The sequence below is a fragment of the Octodon degus genome, unplaced genomic scaffold, assembly GCF_000260255.1.
Source record: "Octodon degus isolate 3935 unplaced genomic scaffold, OctDeg1.0 scaffold00017, whole genome shotgun sequence".
Taxonomy (NCBI): domain Eukaryota; kingdom Metazoa; phylum Chordata; class Mammalia; order Rodentia; family Octodontidae; genus Octodon; species Octodon degus.
The window spans coordinates 1,945,462-1,961,251 of NW_004524593.1; positions in this window are offsets into that span (position 1 = coordinate 1,945,462).

Below are 15,790 nucleotides of genomic sequence, written 5' to 3' on the forward strand. Positions count from 1 at the left end.
AATAAATAAAAAATATTAATGTTCCCTAAAATTTCATATATACACACAACCACATACTCATAATTCAAATGAACAATATCACAAAGTCTATAATATATGGATATTGCTATTTTCACTAAACCAAATATCCTAGAGATCAGTCTATGTCAGTACACAGAAATCTACTTTAATATTTTCAGTGTTATATAGTAAGCAACTAAAGTTATAGATAGCCATTTCTCAACTGAGTCATTTCCAAGTTTTTTTTAAATCATAGATAACACTGCAATGAATCTGAGAATGAAACAAACATAATTTTTTTTTTTAAGAGAACAATTCTCAGAAACAAACGCAAAGTCATAAACTACACACATGTTTAATTATCTTCCAGTTGGGTTGCCCTGACCATGCTTACAGTAGAAGTATCTGCTTCAGCACCTTCCTCAGCACTAGATATTAGTAATAGCTGTATTTATCAAATGGGCATGCCTTAAAAAATAATTTAATGCTCACAAGAACTCGACATGGTAGGTATTAATGCTATTTCTCCTTTTCAGGGCCCTGTGAATTAACAATATTGCCCTGGGGTATACATTGGCCAGAGCTAGACTTGAACTCAAGTTGATTCCACTTACTTATTAATTTTCATTATTAACATATATTAATTGCATGAACTGGTGAGAGTCACTGTGATATTTCCATACATGCATCTAACAAGCATTGATCAAATCCAAACTACCCTTCTTTCTCCCCTGACTCTACTCCCACAGCCTGCCCAATCTCTGGTAACCATTCTTTTCTGCTTAGATTGACCTCTATCTCTTTGTTTATTGTCTTTTTGTGTCTGGCTTATTTTACTCACTACAGTGTCTTTTAGTTCCATCCATTGTTCCACCTGACTTACGCACCATGCCATGCCATTTTTTCTGATTGCTGTCCATCAGGTTATTAAACATGGTATTTCCTGTGTGCTTTGTGTTTCCATGCTAGTCAAGGGGAGCATCTTTTCTTATGTTCCTATGTATTCTCTTTGTTTTGTAAATTACTTCTTCATATCTTTAGCTCATTGTTCTACTGGGTGGTTTACTTACTTGTAGTTCAAGATAGGAGTTCATCCTGACCTTCTAGGTAATGGATCATTGCTTAACAGTGGTGCTTTGGTTCCCAAACTTACTTCTTGCTGTGATTCTGGTTGAAGAATTCATTCCATGTACTATGTTTGCAATTTGATTGTGAGCAGAATTGTGGAAAGTTAAATTTATGAGCCAAGATACCACTGTTTCTTAAATAAAATTATCAGTACAACCAACTATTCACTGAATTAACCCAACTCAAGCTTAAAAAGTGCAGAATATATGAAATTTGAACATTTTTTAAAACATTCACAAAATTTTCATAAAATATACAAATTGATTCATTGATTCAGTAAATAATCTTTTATTTAATGATGCATCAGAACTGAGCACTGGGCAAGTCATACGCAAAGCTATTCAGGTTTGCAAAAAGTGCAAAGAACATCACAGACCACAGAAGTACTAGTGCAGATCTTACTCAAAACAAAATGCTATTAACCTTTACAATAATTGGTATAGAATGAATGCACTAATTGTTTTCAATTGCTATTGCCAACAGTTCTGTACTAAAAATGTGGAGACTATCAATTAACCAACACAAGAATCTTCTCATGTAAATATTTTTGGAGTTTATGCATTATTAACTTTTCAATAAAGTACCACCAAAGAATATTTTAGTCTTCTCTCATCTCCATTTCTTTTTTCTTCCTTTTTCACTCTTTCGTTATTTAAATTTTTTCTTGGAATGTCAAAATATGGTGCTCTGTACAGAGCAGACGCTAAGAATTGTGGATGGATATTTTAAATTACTATATTTGAACAGGAAGCTGTCTGTGGTAGGAAATGGAAAAACCTTAGGAATAACTGTGCTTTTTAAATGAAGGCAGAGTCAAAGGGTTTTTATGTGTTTTGAGCACACTCATATCCTGAGGAAGAAGAAGGAATCTACTTCCTCATTTGGCTTTGCTCCATAACTGTCCTGAACTACAGAACATTTAAGGCTCCAGGTGCTGCGCTATGCACATTGGGCAGGTGCACTCATAGCAAAGCTCAGACCCTGTGCAGCTGCAGTGCCGTCACTGCCTTTGGAAGCTCTTTAATACTAACATATTAACATATATTAATTATTAACATATATTATGTTAGGCACACACATCTGCTTCCTTTCAGCATGAGGTAAACAGAGACTGTCTCTTCCCATTTTTGCTCGCCTGGCCTTCATCTACCAAAAGGCCAAGTCCAGACTTTCTAGTCACTTTCCAAGGATTCTTTCTTCCTGTCTCTGAGACTGGAAGTTGAGAGGTGCATCTGCATCCCCACTTCTAAGCTTCTAGCCTGTCTTTCTTTGGATTGTAAAGAATAGCAGCTGGATGACAATCCAGAGGTGGCATGTCAGTCTAAGAATAACTCAGAACACTGTGCAGGTGTCTTGGTGGGTGGGGGATGGATCAGGAGCCGTGTTTCTGATTTGTCTGTATTTATTCCATTCTTCTCATGCTTTGAAATTCCACTGTGGCATCTTGAGTGCGTGAAGGATACAATAGCCACAAATTGTGCCTTGGAGTCGCCTTTAGAGTAGCCACCTTTAAAGAAAACTAAACAATGAGTAACTTAAATAGCCATTTATAGAAGACAAAAATAATTAAGGGAAATGACTGTTTAATGAGACTGTCAGTAAATAAAATAGATTTATCATCTATTGTGCTACAGAGAGCTCTCTGCACACCACTATAAATTGACTAATACATCCCTGGGTTCTGAAGCCTCTGGTCTGTTGGGAGGTATGACTGAAGTCCTTGGATTGGTGCTCCTTATGTTTAATATGCATACAAATTACCTAAGATCTTATTAAAATGAAGATTGTGACTCAGTATCCTAGAGGGGCCCTAATTCTTTATTTCTAACCAGTCCCCCCACACCCAGAATTCAGGTTGTTGAAGACCAACATTCTCACCTGAGGATGGAATTTTTTCTTCATCTGAAGCATAGTTGAAGTAATGTTGGATTTAGCATCACATTCCTGGGTTCTAGCTCTGCTACTCATTAATGGGTGACCTGTGGAAGCCATGCTGTACTTCCTTATCCCAAATTTCTAAACACCCTATGCCTTGTGGGAGCATGTGATATGGACCACACTGGACAGCTGGGCTAGGGGAGACAGACTGTTGAATTAAGGGTTTGCTGTTATTGGCCTAGCCATTGGAAGAAGATTTTGTTTTTATTTTGCTTTTGTAGAAGATAACTTGAGGTCCATGAATTATTCAGGGCCAGAGTGAGAAGCAGTGGCTAGTCTGGCCAGTGGGTCTATGAGATCCAATCTGATGATGAAGAGAGGAGTGTGGGAATAAGTGAGGAGAGGCAGGAGCACAGTGAGAGGATGGCATGCAGGGAAGGAAAGAGGGAAGGAAAGGAACGAGAATGAAAACCGCAAAGGCAGGAAGCAATATTTTGTGTTAGTTGAGGATGGGAATAGCTAGAGTATGAACCTTGTTGGCAGCAGGCATGACAAGGACAGGGGTGACTTGAGAGAGAGTGCATGAACTACATCCTGGTGTCCTCAGGGAATGCTGAGTGAGAGGAGCTGCAGAGGAGCATTCTGTGGGGATGGTGTAAACTGCCAGGGACTAAGAAATGAGTACCTATTTGGGTGACAGGCCTGAGAAAGCAGGCTGGGGAAGGAAGATGAAGCCATTGAGGTGAGCTTTTGTGAAAGCTGAATTTTTAGCTGTCAGTAAGTAGGAGATATGGAGCCAAGAATCTGGTAGGACATGAAAAATGCCAACTAGAAGAAAATAGTCCTTCAGTGGCACCATGGAGTCTGGCGGTATCAGCAGAAGGATGATCAGTGGAATCCGAGGAGGTCCCTGATCCTATCTGTATGTGTGGAACACCTTGTTCTGCTTCTCTCCAAGCCTAGCTCTTGCAAAGGAACGACTCATGCCCATTTTACCAGTGTTGCAGGCAACAGGCACAGCACATCCTTCTCAGAGGCACAAAAACTTCCTCCAAGATGAGTCAGTGTGGAGAAGGCCACTGTGTGAAGGAATTCGGGGCAGCACTTTGTCCCCAGCTTCTCTCAATAAAGGCTCAGCACCCAGATCTTAGCAAAGTGGTAAATGGTGTAAGAAAATGAATTTAAGAGTAGTTATTTCTAACTACTGGACCTGAGCATGGTCCTGCCACTGGAGTGGGGTGGTATTCATGGGAATATGTGTCACAAGACTGAAACTGCAGGCAGAATAATTGATCAAGGGTTCAACTGTTGGACTCTGAAACCCCTGCTGCAGGAACTTGACCTCATGTTTCTCATGGGCCACTTTTAACCAGAACTAGGTATGTCAGGAAGGCTAGGGCAGCCTGTTCCTGGGATGGGTTCTTCTCTGATGGATGCCTTCAGGTTGAGGACTCCTTACAGCCTTGTAGAACCTTTGTACCTCCCTTATACTGCATAGCTATCCAGGATGCTTCCACACATCTCTCTCCTTCACTTGAGGCAGCCTCAATGGTGGCTTGACAGCCATCTCCGTTTTCTCAAGCTCCATCCTTATTTCCTCCTATGCTGTTGCTTTTCCTGAAGAAAGTCGAGTATGCCTAATTATTCTTTTCAGAGGACCCTGACTAGAACAAGTAGGGAGCAATGGGGGGAGGGTAGACAAGATAGATTTGCATCAGTTATTGATAATAAATATCAGAAAGGGATAGGATTCTTGGAAACACTCAAAAACTGGAGAGAAGGAGGTGAGAACAGAGAGGAAGAGTTGGGGGAGACAATGTTAGGAGTCTTCTGCATCCATCCTCATTCCCTTAAACCCCTTATTATCAATTTCTGCATTCCCTCTGTGGTCTCTATTTTAAGCTTCTTGTTGGTGGCCACCTACCACCTGTGTCCATGGAGCTTGCTCTCTAGTGTCTGTAATCAAGCAATTTTCCCACTCTACCAATAGATGCAACCTGCTGACATGCCAGCTAACATTCTGCCAACCCACACCCTGTCTTGCTTTGCTTCCTTCCTTACGTTTTGTATTAATCAACTTCCTTGTAGCTGAGACATAATATTTGACACCTATAACTTAAAGGAAAGAATGTTGAATTGGACTCACAACTTCAAGGAATTCAGTCCATGGTTGCCTGACTTCAAGGCAGGACTCTTCCACTTGGAAGAGTGGAATAAATCTGCTTAGTTCATGTCAGCAGGGATGCAGAGCAGGGAAACATCTCCAGAGAGAAGTGGGCAAAAATAGTATCTGTTATAGTGTCTAGTTGTCCCCTCAAAGCCTCATGCAGTCATGGGACAGTGTCTGCATTTTGTGATTGATGCTTGATCCAATGCTAGGATTATGGGTGTGAGTGCCTTGGGAAAGACACTCTGCATTACAATGTAAAGCTAGCTCCCTGAGTTTTTGTCACTTCTTTTTTTTGTCTTGCTCTTTGCCTTGGCCATAAAAGGTTGCTCTGTACCATGTACCTCTTTGCCTTGGAGACAGCTGAGTATGAATTGGAACCTCCACTGACTGAGCTAACTCAACCTTTTCTTCCTTCATATTGGGTGTCAGGTATTTGTCAATAAGAGAAAAGTAACTGACACAGAATTTGGTACCAGAGAAGTGGGGTCATTAGGACTACCTGACCATGGGGATTACAAGCTTTTAGGAATGGCTTTTGAGAAGAGATAGGAAAAGTTTAGAGATTTAACCTACAAGAGAAGCACTGGTACAGCTTTGTTCTATATGGGAGATTCTGGTCAGAGCTCAGAAGAACAGAAAGCTGATAGAAATCCTGCCTGTGAAGATCAGGCTGAGGAGGTTTCTTCTGAGAAGGACCACATTGGTTGTTGGACTCCAGATGATGTATGTTATAGCTTGGTGGAAAGTTTGTCTGCATTTTGTTCATGCCCAGAGACTTTACCTGAGACTGAGATTAAGCACCAGAGACTGATTGATTTTTCAAAAGACATTTCAAAGCAGCCAAATATTGAGCCAGTGGCATGGCTATTGTTGGGGGATTTTAGTCAGATTTATGTTGGGAATGAAGAGCAAAGAGCCCATCAGGATGATTTAAAATGTGAGTTTGGCCGGACAGAAGTTCCAATAAAGCTGTGGAATGCAACAATAGAGCTGAGAGGATCTCCATTGCCAGGAAGGAACAAGAGAATGGAAAGGGGCCTGAGGGCATCACAGGAGGTGGCACATCTCCACCATTTGCAGCCTTAAACCTCAAACGTGAGGGACTTTGCCTTGGGGAAAAAGCTGCAGAGCCCCATGTTCCAAAATGGTGGCAGCAGCCATACCAGGTTCCAGAATGGTGGGAGCATGGATAATTTGCTCCTCAGAGTCAGGTCAGAGTACTCAGTAATCCAGTTACTTGACCCCTATAGCCAAGAGAGAAGAAAGCTTGGCTTCTTCAGCTGACAGCAGACCCTGGCATCATCCATGTGGCATTGGTTTTAGGTACTTGCAGAATGCAGGAGTCCTGAGATTAAGAAGGCTTCCACCTAGATTTCAGAAGACCTGGGAGGCCAGGTAGTGTGCCCCTGGGAGGGCAGTGTGTAATTATGTGAATGAGAAGCCTATTCAGTAGAAACCCCAGAAGTTTAGAAAAGCTTGGAACATGGATCATCTAAGGGAAACTGCAAAGAGGGAGCAAAGCCAGCCTAAGAGAGAAGCCAGGGGAGCTACAACCACCAGAAGTGCCATAGGGGTGGAGCCACATGGAGCTCACAGTTTGCGACAGATTGATTCATATGTTCCACAAGGAACTACAGGACTTAATGTTTGCCCTTCTAAATTTTGGACTTGCTTTGGTCCCAATGCTTGGTATCCTGCTCTGTGTACCTTTTGGAATGGTAATGTTTATATTCTGCCACTGAATGTTGAAAGTGTTTAACTTGTCATTTGTACAGGGGCTAACAGCTAAGAGTTTGCCTTATATCTTGGAAGAGACTTGGGACTTGGACTTTTCAGCAATGCTGAAACTGTAGGACTTTGGCAACTCTTAGAGATGGACTAAAATGTCTTTTTCATAAAGGGATGTGAATGAGTCTTTGAAGGTCCAGGAGTGGAATGTTATGGTTTGCATCTAGCTGTTCTTCCAAAGCCTCATGCAGTCATGGGACAGCTTCTGAAGTTTGTTGTTGATTCTTGGTCCAGTGCTAGGATTATGGGTGTGAGAGCCCTGAGGCAGATACTCTGCATTACATTGTAAGGAGGGGAGAGAGGCTAGCTCACTGCCTGAGTTGCTGCCACTTCTTTTATTCTCTTGCTCTTTGCCTTGGCCATGAAAGGTTGTTCTGTGTCATACATCACTCTGCCTTGGAGCCAACTGAGTGTGAATTGAAATCTCCCCTGACTGTGAGCTAACTCAGTCTTTTCTTCCTTCATTTTGGGCATTGGTATTTGTCCTAGCAATGAGAGACGAGTAACTGAGACAGTATCCAAGACCATGCCTCCATGACCCTCCTAGACACACCACAGAGCATGTTTCACTAATCTGTCTAAGCCTTTCTTGACCCAATAAAGTTGACACATCAGGATTAATTACCCTCCCTCTTTAGACACTGCTTTTCACAGTCAGCCCTCCTCTGCATTAATTCATTTCCTCCTATGCCATTTTTCCTTCATTGAGCTGACCAACAAATCCCCAATTTGGTCAAATCCAACCCTTCATCCACTGCAAACCTGTGCAAATACAACTTACAGTGGCTAGAAAATAAACAAAAAATAACCCTGATTGTCAGTTTAAATTCATGGCCATGAACATCAAGTTAGCCTCTAATTTCTAGTGGTTTACCGAGCTTCATTTTTCTAGTCCATTCACTCACCTGCTTCCTACATGACCAGTGCTCATCATCTTTCTTCTCAAACCTCCCACATCCCTCTCTAATATTATCTGATGCTCCCTTCTCAATCATGGTGATCCCATTTTTCTAGTCACTCCAACCAAAACCTTGAAGTCATCTTGTACCCCTTTGTGCTCACATCCTACATCCAAGCCATTAACACTCTTTCTTGGTTCCATTTTTGGAATAGCTCCAAAATCTAACATTTCTCATCACATGCCCCTTCCCCACCAACTTTCCCATGGCTGACTGCCTATCTACAACCTGACTTCCCACTTCTGGGTTCACCCTCTATTCCCAGTGCACTCAGCAACCAAAGGGTTTGTCAGAGCCAGTCATCTCTCTGCAGACAAGCCTCCAATAATTTTCTAATTCACTTTGTCCTCATCTCATGGCCCCTATGGTAGCCTAATCTCTCAAGGCTGTCCTGATTGGCTCTCTCACTCTCGCCCCAGCATGCTTGATCATAGCACCTGCCACACTGAGCGCCCCAAGGACTTCAGCACTTGCTGTCCCTCTTTCCTTGGTGCTGAATTCTTCATTTCCTCAGATTTTCTCTTCAGCAACCTCTTTCATTGTGGTCTCCCTGACCCCCAGTGATGAAGGGTAAGTCCTTTACCCATTGTGAGTACTCTCTACCCTCCATATCCTGCTCTGTCTTTTCCCCTTGTTTTGCCCTTACTGCCTCCTGACATCTCATGTGTTTGCTACATCATTTCTCTTCTAAACTAGAACCTTCTGCTTTACCCAGAATGTTCTCAGTAAGTGCAAGGTGTGACCAAACAATATGGCAACAGTTTGAATTTTCAAAAATTTTGTTACAGTGAAAGACATTTACCTTTCTTAGTCATTTTGACTTTGGATAAGAACCAGACATTCTGGGGTGCCAGATTCAGTGAAGAAGGATACATTGTAATGTTTTTATTTGACAGATATTGCTGTTAATGTTTTGAATCAATTCAGAAAATTGAACCATATACTCAATTTAGTTCCAGAACTGCTTCAAAAAGTATGAAATATGATGGGATAAGCATGTTTGAAGTCAGGGACTATTCAGAGGGGGATTAATGGCAATGTGTCTTGTACTATAATAAATTTTCAAAAATAATGCAAGTATTCTCCATATTATTTGATCACACCTTGTAGTTGCCCAGTTAATGAATTAATGAGATGTAAAGGAGGGAAGGGAGCTTTACAGTGGGAAAAATGAGGAGCTATTGGTTAAGGTCACTAAGGAATTTTCTCAGGGAGACTATTTTGACGAAGAAGGCAACAAATACTAGAGAAGAGATTTGGAGACCTTGTCATGGTTGAAAGGCAGGGCTGACCTCAAAGGGAAGGTTCCTGGAAGGAATACAATGTTTTCCTCTAAGCTTCCACTCCCTGATTTGCAAAATGAACACAGCAGTGTCTACTGGACACTGTGAGCCTAAAAACAGAGTGTGTGAGTGTGAGACCTGGTGCTTGGTGAGCCCTCACAGTGCTATCAGGGCCTGAGTTAGGGGTCTTGAGTGGCTTGATTCTTGGGTCTTCTCACCCACTGGAGCTCTGAAGGCCTATCAGCCACCACTTGCTTCTTGAAAAATTGGCTATGGACAAACATCTCAGGGGAGGCGCAGCATCTTTAGGGTGAAGACAGCTCTGGGGTTGAAGTCAGGTAGTAAAGAAGGCAGGGATGGGGCTGGTGAGCTGGGGGCTTGCAGCTTCAGGGGCTAGGCTGTGATTTTCCACCCTCTGTCTACAGCCTGAGAAAGAAGCAACTCTAAGGGAAGCAAGGGGCTATGTATTTCTGTATTCAGAGCACTGACATTGCTCCAGAAAGAAATGAGAAGAGATTATGCAGAAAGGGAATTGAGTCTGTCATGAGCTTCAAGAAAGAAAGAAAAAAAAGATGTAGAAAGGAGCTGTTTGTTGTTCTTTGTTCAAGTTTTTATCTCAAGAGTCTGTTTATAAAAACGTTCTCTCTTGCCCAGCCTTTCACTCCAGCCTGGTGGCTCTTTCCCCCCTCACCTCCTCCCTATCTTGCTCTTGTTTGAGTTAAAGCTCTTTCCTTGATTAAATAATGAATAAAAGCTCTTAGTGAGCTTGGCTTTCCTGGACCTAGGGAGAAATTACATATATATGTACATACATATACATGCAAAACAGCTGAGATAAAAAAGGCTCAAGATAAACAGGTTTCTCATTTTTTTTTCTTTCTTTTAAAGGGATGTCATTCACAAACAACACAATGCAAATTTAAAATAGGTAAGCCTAAATGCAGATAGTTTGACTTTATAAAGGTCTTGTTTGGTGGAATTTGTTTTTATTTAAAATTCTTATATTTGTTACTTGAATTTTTGCAGTCTTAGAGATTGAACCCAAGACTTTTCAAATATATTGCAAGTGCTCTGCTACTAAGCTGTGTCTCCAACCCTTTTATTTTGAGTGCAGGTCTTGCTAAATTGCTCAAGCTGGCCTCAAATTCTCAATCTTACTTCTTCTTAGCCTCCCAAGAAGCTGAGATTGAAAGCATGATATTTGTGCTTTTAAAAATGGTTTAGAGTCTCCTTCACTAGGACTGCTAAATCAGGTGGTAGGTATTGAGCTGTGCATGTTACTGTCTATAGAAGAAAGATTATCTGATTCATAGCAAGCATTTCTATTTGGCCTTCTTTCTTGGGGCTAATCAATTAAGGCCAGCTATTTGTCACATGCCATTTGGATGGCTATATGGCTCCATGCTAGGAGAACTAGCTTAGAACTGTCCTTTCCCACTTTAATCATGTCTCACAGCTGCAAGGAGAAGGAATACGAATCCCAGCCTCCTTACCCATCAATCCATGGGGTCCTTTACCTCATTATCTGCTCAAGATTTGGAAGGGAATCCTTTTGCCCTGATAAGCAATGACATAATGGGATTTGAGAAAGAAATTTTACAAAGGTACTAAAGGAAGGCAGACATAACATTTTTTAAAAATGTATTTTAGTACAGGGTCTACAGGGTCTCACTATGTAGATTGGACTTGTAGTAATCCTCCTGCTTTAAGCCTCCCAAACGCTGGGATTACAGGTGTGCACTGCTATGCCTTGTCTAAAAATAACATTTTAATACCATAAATGAATGAACAGATCATAAGCAGAGTTATGAGCCTTGTTCACTCATGTTCAGTTGCATCGTGGTTAACAGTGTTCATAGGGGCTGGTGAGATGGCTCAGTGGTCTAAAGCACCTACTTAGAACAAGCTTAGCAAAAAAGCACAGGGACCATGGTTCAATCCCCCAGCACCACATGCCAGCCAGCCCCGGCTGGCTGGTGGGCTGAGCTGGCCACACACACACAAAATAAATAAATAAAATTAAAAAAAATCTTAAAAAAAAAAGTGTTCATAGGTTCAAACACTGAATCTGAAACCAAAGGACCTGAAACTGACAGACTTAATAGAAGTGCAGTTGTGAAATCTAAGACTTGTTCCTCTAACTGTGGCTAATATCCATCTACCTATCCAGTTGTTTAATAGCTAACTGTATGGTATCGTCACACAGAGGGGTAAATAAAACCAGTACCACCTCTGGCCTCAAGGAGTTTCTAGGCAATGGGAATGAGGAGCCAGACATCAATGAGCAGATAATGAACTGAAGAAAGTGTTCTGAAGGGAAAAATCATGTGTTAAAGAGAACATCTCACTACACTTGGTGTCAGGAAAGATTTCCCTGAGAAAATAATGCTGGAAATGTAACAACAGGATGAATAGGCTCAAATAAGAAAGAGCATGCAGGTATATTCTATAAAGAGGGCATTGGAGACAAGAGAGAGAGAAGACAGGAACTTAGAAAAGTAGGATCAAGCAGTGGCAATTATATGTCACTGTGCAAACTTCTCCAAAACTTAGAAAATGTTAATCATCTTAGAATTTTTGTGGCTCTAGAAGTAAGGAACAATTTAGCTGAGCACGTCTGACTAAGAGTCTCTCTTCAATGGCAACTGAGAAATTTAAGAGCTAGAGTACCTGTTTGGTTACTGTGGAATATGTGAACTTCCCCAGTTGTGGTTGTAGGCAAGAGGCCTTGGGCTTTGCCATGGGGACCTCACTGTGGAGTTCTTGGAGAGGCTTTGTAATCTGACAGCTGACTTCCCCCAGAGCACAAGCTCCGAGAGATAGAAACAAAAAGCAAGCCATGAACTATTCACAATGACTGTGCTCTATTTATTAGAAGCAAGACCTTAGGCATAGCCCACACTCATGGGGATGAGAATTCAGATCCATCTTCTGAAGGGAAGAGTATTAAAATAATCCACAGCTACCATACAAGTTGAGGAGGACTTTCCTGCCACGTGTGGATGCTCTGTAACAGAGCACCGCAGATTTGATGGCTTCAACAATAGTGAGTGATTTGTTCAATGTTCTAGGAGCTAGAAGTCTGAGGTCAGTGTGTCAGCAGGGCTGAGTTTTCAAGGCCACTGTTCTTGGCTTGTAGATACCCTCTCCTCCCCCACATTCACATCATCTTTCCTCTGCCTATCAGTGCTGGTCCTCTCCTCTAATAAAGACACTAATCATAGTAGATTCACACCCTGCTATTGATCTAATCTTATCTAAATCACCATTTTAAAGTCTACAAATACAGTTACTTTTCTGGTAGTGGAGTGAGGGAAATAGAGCTTCAGTACATAAAGTTGGAGGCACACATTGAGTTTCTAACATAACGACTTAGGTATTTATTCTTAGAGCAATAGCAAACAATTGCAGTTTCTTGAGCCTGGGGATGGTTAGATTTGCATTTAGGGATCCAGTTACAGGGAGAAAACATTAGGTGCACTTGACATCCTTACAGTGACCAGGTGAGAGGTGAGGGGTCTTGGGTTCACAGTGGTGACACTAAAGACAAAGTGCAGTTGATGGATCCAAGACACATTTAAGATGCAAAATTATTAGGACTTTGGATAGATTTCCTATGACTAGCAAGAGCAAGAGAGAGTTGGTGATGATGCCTGGATTCTGGCTTCTACACCTGGATGATGGGGAAGATGCTGCTGAGCTAGTGAAACAGTAAGTCTACTTTTAGAGGCAGTGATGAGAAGATTATGAATGTGTGGAGGATGTGCCATGCTAAGAAACCTAGTAGTCAATCAAGCTGACACATCCTTAGAGTATTGTGTAAAGCTTTGTTCTGAGACTGAGGGGAAAAGTCTATGCTTCAGCTATAAGTCAGTGAGTCATTGGCAGAGACACTGAAGAGAGGACTTGGGTGAGGCAGTGGGAAAGAGAAAAGGGCTTGGGGCCAACACCCAAAGGACTCTGGTGCATACAAACATTGACTTCATAGGACAACTTTTCATACACTGAATTTGAAAGTGTTACTTAGATAGGTCTTCATAAAACTTGATATCATGTATAGGAGAAGTACAGGGCATGAAATCAATCCAAAGACTCTGCAACGTGACTGATGATTGTATTGGATGAAAGTATTTGCATACATCTCTGCTAGTTGTAGACACATGAGCAGAGGGTGACCTCGCCACTTCATATGCACCTGTGTGTGTATAGGTGTGTGTCTTGATCCTTCTGTATGGCAGATGTCTAAGTGTTCACCTACTGAACCCAGTCTTGTCTCATTCTATCAGTTTTTTGGGTAATGAATGACCCAAGAAAGGGGGCATTGTAGAGATAAGCCAGTGGTGGCTTCTGGGGGGACCTGAGAGGAGGGAGGAAATCAGTTATAACAGGAAGGAGATTTCTCTTTCTCTTCATAAAGAGAGAGGTTTATGTTGGAAAAGAAGTCCCAGGCTTACTCCAAGTCTCCTTGGATACCACATTTCCCAAATGTGATGCTGGGAGGGTCTGTGGGAATGGGGCCCCAAGTCCTGTTAAACAGGGAAAGCGATCATCTCAGAGGAGGGTTCCTGTTGGGGACAGAATGTGTTGCTTAACTAGAATGATTAATTCAGTGTCACACATGGCTGAGTGCCTTTTTGTGTCCTGTGCATGCGTAGTAGGGATTATGAGGAAGGAGGCAGTCACATGGAAGAGAGAGTTAATGGGATAAGGGAGAGGTGGGAAACATGGAGGCGCCCGATGAGGTAGTAAACAGGCCGGGGTTGTGCCTCACGATGCCGTGCACATTTGGGAAGACAGTCTCTCTTAAAGACACTGCTCTTATTTTCTCTAGAATCCTACATGCTTACTCTTATTGTGATTGTAGCCTCTCTTCCCACTCCTGTGACTTGAACTGGGGCTCTACAGAGGCACAGGTCTGTGAGTTTTGTGCAGTGGTGTATGGCAAGTATTTAGATTGGTGTAAGGACCTAGCATATGTTCAATGCACATTTGGGGAATGAATCAATGGATGGACATTCGTCAGAACCCCATGAAGCAGGATTGATGTAGGTCCATGTCAAGGTGGCAATGACTCCCTGGGGCTTTACCACCCACAGAGCAGCATGTAATGAAAGCCTCTTTCCCTTATTTGTCTTTGTGAGTCTACTGACATTGGAGGAAAGAGGAAGAGCCTAGCCTGTGGGCCTATGAGATGCATGGACTTCGCCAGACTCCCAAAGGCCTTTCATAGGAAACCTTCCCTGTCTCTGCCCCTCACTGATGAATGTCCCAGCCAGTGTCTCTTTGCGGGCCGCATCCACGCTGCTCACATTTGCTAGCCAGACGTGCTTGGCCTTTCCTACTGTGTGCACTCTGCTGTGCCCTGGGAAAAAAAACAGAACTCTGGTTTATTGCATAATTAAAGACCTTCTTCTTTCTTCAGGTGTACCAATTTCTGACCCTAAACAGATGGGAAAACAGCCAAAGGGAACTCAGAGAACTTTAGAATTATATTGATCATTTCTAGGGCAGGTTTCATGTGCAGATAAATTGAGTCCATTTCAGATGGGTGGGACAACAGCCAGGCCAAAAGCATACTATAGTGGGCTCACTTGCCAGAAAACAGACAACTTCAGCCCCTCTTCTCTGAGGATCAGTCAGGGCCATCTCTAGCTGAATAAGACCATGTTCCAAGAACTGTGGGGACAAAGAAGCTGGCCTTCTCCAGATCCTTGGTGTTCTGACCCAGTCTTGTCCCCCTGGCTCTCCTCAATGACCCCTGCTCCTGTAGGCCTTTGCCCCAAGGTTCTTTGACATATAATAGCACCTTCCCCCTCTCCTAGCCCTATCTTGTACCTGGGACTCATGTTTTTTTATTTGTCTCCCTCTGCTAAGAACATGTTTAACTGAGAAATACGACATGGGAACATAACTGCTTTGTCAATACCAAGTACAAAATTGAAGCTAATTAAGTATGAAAATTAATTATGCCTTAAATAATTTCTGAGGGATCATAGAAATGAAGGTGGAAGGGGAGCCCCCCTCAGAGAACATGAGACTCAGATGAGATCTCAAGGAAGAACTTGGAACAGTTTCAAGATAGCAAGGTCTAGGCTGAATATCGTTCAGTGGGTCTAGGAGCTGCACAGAAGATGGGCCCAGAGAGAGAGAGGTTTATGTTGAAGAAGAGATGGAAGAAACAAAGACAGAAACAGCCCGATTACCTTCCACGGCAGCAGCCTGCTCATCTGTCAGCTAAGCTAGTGGGCTTCCCCTGATCTGAGCATTGAAACCGACAAAGAGATTAATAAACCAAGTTCAGGGCTGAAAAAGGACAAGACCTGCAAAGCACTCAGTCAGTATCTGTTTAAATCTCAGAAACTGATTTGTAGGGGATGGGAGGAACTTGCTTATACCATGAGCATAAGCCATAGAAAACCACCTTGCTTTTAAGTAGGCACTCTGCCTCCATTGTCCCATCTGTAAAATGGTGAGAATATGATGTCTCCTTAGGCTTGCTTTGGTAATAGGTCAAAGGAAGCTCTGAGAACTGGGCTGGCACACAGTGACCACTTCCTTCCTAGTCCCCTTCTTCTGTTATCATC